The sequence below is a fragment of the Vicugna pacos genome, unplaced genomic scaffold (genome assembly GCF_048564905.1).
Source record: "Vicugna pacos unplaced genomic scaffold, VicPac4 scaffold_197, whole genome shotgun sequence".
Lineage (NCBI taxonomy): Eukaryota > Metazoa > Chordata > Mammalia > Artiodactyla > Camelidae > Vicugna > Vicugna pacos.
The window spans coordinates 252,913-258,810 of record NW_027328876.1 but is presented as its reverse complement, the minus strand read 5'-3'; the positions used below and the strand labels follow the sequence as shown (position 1 = coordinate 258,810).

The window sequence follows — 5,898 nt, the reverse complement described above, 5'->3', positions numbered from 1 at the left end:
GCCATCTCTTCTCTTGCAGATGTCAGGGACCTTGGACCCGTTCTTGGAGAAGAGAATTGAGGAACTTCCTCAAGTCCACGTTGGCACTCCGTATGTTTCTGCCAGTATCAGCGAGGATCAATATGTCTCATGAATGTCTTTTGAGCCTGGTATCCTCTACAGCTGTCTCCACGCCAGTATTCTCCATTGTAGCAGAACATCTCTCACCCATGTGTTCGCATCTCTCCTCAATCCGTGCAGCCAGCTTTTCGCCCAGCTTCTCTTCGTGTCTCCCCTAAAGTCGACTTCACCAGGACTGGGCAAGTCTGAAAGTACCTCGGAGCCTCACCAGTAAGCTGATGACAGGCAGATCTTCCACTGTCTGCTCTTAAAGGTTCTGGAAACTGACCTGTGAACTCAGGTCTTTGGGCAGCAGCAGTATCTCGAACTTACACAGCTTCCCGGACCAAACACCTAAGCCAAGCTCCACAGAGGGTGGCAGCCCGTCCATCACACTGATCCACCCACAGAACTCTGCCCGGTTACCTAGGATCCAACAGCCACAACAAGCCTCGCGGTACACACCAACGTTCCACCTGGAATCCAACCGGCAACTGCCATCCCCAATGGCTGCTGCATCTTGTCAGTGTTGGGGGAGGGGCTGCATCCGACCAGAGGTTCCTAAGGTAAATGTGATTCTACCCACTAGCGTCCCATGGGCCTTTCTTCTTCCCTCTTTCCTTTTGTTCAGATCTGTATGCACAGAACCAATGGAGGGAAGTGGGTCCCTTTTTAGTTGATGGTTTCACACGTCTTTAAACTTTCTAACAGTTCACAGTACACAGAGACCCTCTAAAGGAGACTTATGTTCCTATAATATCCGTACACCCGGAATACATATGCGTCGCCTGATTTCTGCTGAAACACCCGCACTCTCAGGACATGCATCCATTTGTTTCATGGGGGCTGAAATTCCAAGAAATGAAACCAACCCCAATGTGCACTTTACTGTCTGTCTCTTTTGCTCTTAGTACACTTTGGCAGATCTACGTGCCTTTGTTATAGGCTTCTTACATTTCTTCTCTACGTAGCGTAGAATATGGCATTCCTTCATCCTGTTGGAAGACATACAAGTCTACATCACGGACTAGGAATCCATTTGATTCCAAATCGGCATTTGGCTTAGGTCACGATATGCTCTTATGAATCAATATTTACGAATATGAATGCACGCCTCTGATTTCCGAAGACAAGTGTGCTGAGTACATGCAAGCCGCGATACTGGGTCGATGCGTGCTGAATGATCCTTGACATCACCTTGAGTATTTTCTTTTGAATAATCATGATTCCCTTGGTATATGTCAGCCAACCGTACCCTTTTGGTGCTTGTTTGTTGGTTTGATTCTTTGTTGGTCTGCTTCTTGCTTGTTTTGCAAACACGTCAGGCCATGCATCTCTCCTTTCGCTTCAAACAGAGAGTCCAATAAGCTGATTCACTTAAGAGAGTGCTTCCAATCACCTATGATTTCCTGCTTCCCTCTCCCATCTTTAGGGTTTTGATGTCCTCCTTGCCTTCTTCTTGTTTCTTCTTTGCCACTCATGCTCCTCTTGCATTTCCAATAATGGTATTCTTCTTTCAATTTCATCTTGCTGCTTTTCTATTCAGGGGAGTATTCTCAACCTTCCTTTTAGAAGAAGTTTTGAACTGCTGAATTCTTTTAAGATTTGCCGGTCTGTGGAATTCTCTAGCTCTGCCGTTATTAGAAATGGTGGTCATGGGGCATAGGCTACCCTAGGTGGCAGCATTTGGCCATTCAGGATATGGTCTGTGTCCTGGCACTCCTCCCTGTCCTGCAATATTGCTGCCGAGATATCAGCTGAAACCCCTCTGGAGGTTCCCTTGTGACTATGTTGTTTCCTCCAGGTGCATTTTAAATCACTGGGATTTTCGTGAACTTTGTTGATTTGAATCATACAGCTGCTGGTAGGTCTAATGGGATTCCACCTCCTTTGGATGGTGTGTACTTCCTGAATTCGCATAGATGATTCTTTCTTGGCTTTCAGCACGTTTCAGTCTGATTTTTCTACAGATACATCTTCAGACATTTTTGTTTCTTTATCTCTTGCATTTCCATCTGGGACTCTTATGAACTCTAGTCTTTCATGCCCTGTCTTAACCCAGGATTCAACAGCAATGTTTCATTGGTTTGCACTTGCTTTCCTATGTCTGCTTCTGACCGAGGGATTTCTGTTCCCCTGTCTTCACAGTCATTCACGCGTCCCTCTGCATTATCTAGTCTGCTAAGGACTGAATTTTAGCCCTGATATTATCACATCCATTGAGTTTTCTGATATTTTTTGGCTCGTCTTTAGACTTTCTCTTCCCCTTTTCTGATATTCTGCCTTTTGTGATTCTGAGACAATGTTGTTCTTCAGGGTTTTCCAGACCTCCATTTTCAACACTTGGTCTGGAGAGCGTTTTGCAGTCTAGTGGTTTGAAAGCTTATCTTCTGGGCCTTCAATATCTTTGGAACTGAAAATGGTACTTCCTGTTTCTTTTACTGTACTTCTTCATCTCTACTGGTCAGGTAATATCAGGTATGTAATGTAGACTTCTAGGGCTTTGTTAAGTGAAAATTTTAGACTCTTGTCTCTATGCAATTCCATGGGATTTCTGTGAGGACAACTTCTCGTAGACATTGATGCCATATTCTGGTCCTGTGTGTGTTGTCTGGTATATCTCCAATTGCTGGTGTTGCATTTGTTGTGATGAACATCCCATACTATTTCGATTAGCATAACTTCATTTTGATTACGCATATCTCACAATTCTGAAAGTGCGCAGGACACTTCCTCTTGTGGAAATGAGGCTTCTAAAGGTTCTCAGCTCTGCATTCTGCTCTATGTCATTTTGGAGTGTTTTAAACAAAGCAAACTGAGAGTGCGCTTGTGCTTTGTAGTGCCACGGGAATTTCCCAATGAAAGCAATTCTTCCCAGAATTTCTCTGTCTACTGAAACACCAGTGGAAGCTCATCCATGGATGTCACACATCAGGGCCTGCTGGAATGATCCCGCAGACCTACCTTGGTGTCCTCGGTGCCGTACCGTGCTGGTGCCAACCAAAATGTAGCATCCGCTTTTGGGAGATAGTGCTGAAGGAAATGCTTCCTCTTCTCACGCTGTGGACTTGGACCACTCTTCCTTGTCCTCTCATCCTTGTGGCACGGGTGCACGAAGGCAACCACAGAGCTGTTGCGCATCCTGTGCCTCAAACCAAACCATAATCCCAGCCCAGGTTAGGAATGTAGCAGATCCTAAGGCTTTTCATTCTGATTTCAAACCCAAGGCCCCCTGGATCCCTCAGACCAGATGCACGATAGCTCTGATTCAGCCCCACACGTGCTCTATTGGCAAAATGCCCAATTGGTCCCTGGTCCTGCAGATGCAGTGGCTGTGGCCATGGGACATATCGGTAATCTCCACCGCGCGACCAGTGTGGTTGCTTTATCATTGGTACACAGTTCGGTTTGCTCTCTTGATTCGACCAACCACATCCCACAATGCACTCCAGATCCCTGAGACTCAGCGTGTGCCATCATCCGTAGCCCTATCCCTCACTGACCGTTGCCTCTGCTCCCTCAAATTTGGCAGCTCGGATCTTGGTCTCAGAATCAACTGTGGGGATATTTTGCGCTGGTTTCTTTGAGTTCTGTCAGCCAAGCATCTGCTGTGCACTCTTGTAAATCTCAGCACATCACCTTCAATCCCATGTCTCCTGTCCGCTTGAGAGTGTGCGTCCAAGGCAAACAGAGTTTCACCCTTGTTGCTCCATCCCCAGGGGTCAGACCCTGCACTGGTTTCCATTCCCTGCTTTGCCTTCTCCTGCTTCCAGGTGTCCTGAGGCCTCATCCTGTCTTTGGAAGTAACAGACCTCTCTTCGGCAAGTGTCCTGTGCCAAGGGCTGGGTGAGTGGATGTTTCCATTGCTCTGTACATGGGAGCGAGTGAGTGCAGGTTGCACTTCTTTTCTGCCAACTGGGCATTGATGAATCAACACTTTCCAGATACATTTCACAGAAATGTGATATTTGCTTAGCTCTTTGTTTCTATACAGCCTCGGTGGGAGGGATTGTCCGAAGACACCTGTTTTGACAGTGTGTTGATATCTCATTTGCAGTCTTTAAGAAGTTTAACAGAATTCATTTACATGTTTTGGGAGTATACAAAAATGAAGTTATTTTTTGAAACACACTGTATCGACCTAGAAGCCAGACTTGTCAATTTTGGTAACATTTTGCCAGCTCTACGGAAAACCTAGACAGAAAGAATGCAAACTTCCAGTCCAAACTGTTAAAGGGGTCATGTCAGCTCTTTACGGTTGAAGCCTCCGAAACAAACAGGAACTATGAAATAACTATTGGAAACATGAAATAACCCCCAACCTTGGATACACTTGTGCATGTGGTGCCCTTTACTCCCAATGACACCTACTGGCCAATGTTGGCATTTCAAGGGGTAACATCCCTCTCTAGGAAAATACAAGAGGAAAGAAACCAAATATATCCATTTAGGTTTGAATCCAAAAGCACCTAGAGGCATTATAGCTAGGACAACCCTGCTGCAGTTATGCTAGTCTATTGAGAACCAGGTGTTCTTCTATCAGTGATGAGAACGCTTAATCACCCGATCATGTTGGGTAAAGCCATTTAACGCAACCAAGTCTGCACCCCCATGATATAGTGCCCCCGGGGGCTTGACTCAATTGAAAGACGATCCACAGAAGCTGTGTCTTTAATGTCATTGGCGACTTTTACAGTACAGTTCACTTTCTGACATGTACTATTTACCTATACTGTCTTGAAAAACTGAGGCCTAATACAGATTCAAGTTCAGTCAAAAATTCCCCTCACTTACCACACTCCCTTCACCCCAGGGAAGACATAAACACAACATTTGCTGAATCTAGCGGAAGGCCATCGTTTCTAGGTGTGAGCTAAGTATTCAATTCCTATCGATTTCAGCCGAGACTATTTGACCTTTAAGGAGTTCACTGTTGTTCACAGAGTGTGAAGCTGGAGGGACTCTGATTCTAGGAGGGGCTTGCTCTTCTCGTAATGGCTTCATTGCAGCTCAGGTACTGATCCTTCCAAGTGGATGCCTGAGTGGAGGGGAGGGAAGGGCAAGTGCTTGCTAGCTAGGCACAAACCTGGGAAAAGGCTTACCTGGGCTTGGTGAATTCTGGTCTGAATGGCTTGGGAATGCCCCTTGGGACGTGTGGATTCTCACGAACTCTTCCAAGAACAGGAGCGTTTTGGTCAGCTCTGCCATCTCTTCTCTTGCAGATGTCAGGGACCTTGGACCCGTTCTTGGAGAAGAGAATTGAGGAACTTCCTCAAGTCCACGTTGGCACTCCGTATGTTTCTGCCAGTATCAGCGAGGATCAATATGTCTCATGAATGTCTTTTGAGCCTGGTATCCTCTACAGCTGTCTCCACGCCAGTATTCTCCATTGTAGCAGAACATCTCTCATCCATGTGTTCGCATCTCTCCTCAATCCGTGCAGCCAGCTTTTCACCCAGCTTCTCTTCGTGTCTCCCCTAAAGTCGACTTCACCAGGACTGGGCAAGTCTGAAAGTACCTCGGAGCCTCACCAGTAAGCTGATGACAGGCAGATCTTCCACTGTCTGCTCTTAAAGGTTCTGGAAACTGACCTGTGAACTCAGGTCTTTGGGCAGCAGCAGTATCTCGAACTTACACAGCTTCCCGGACCAAACACCTAAGCCAAGCTCCACAGAGGGTGGCAGCCCCTCCATCACACTGATCCACCCACAGAACTCTGCCCGGTTACCTAGGATCCAACAGCCACAACAAGCCTCGCGGTACACACCAACATTCCACCTGGAATCCAACCGGTAACTG

The 5,898-nt window shown here is 46.5% G+C and overlaps 1 long non-coding RNA gene across 1 annotated transcript; it reads left to right on the top strand.

Annotated features, from left to right (window-relative positions):
• The first annotated feature begins 510 nt into the window (after window positions 1–510).
• On the top strand, window positions 511–5,523 carry LOC140695368 (uncharacterized). Its single transcript, XR_012071099.1, has 3 exons — window positions 511–665; window positions 3,873–3,945; window positions 5,322–5,523. It is a non-coding gene; the product is annotated as an uncharacterized lncRNA (long non-coding RNA).
• Window positions 5,524–5,898: the final 375 nt, after the last annotated feature.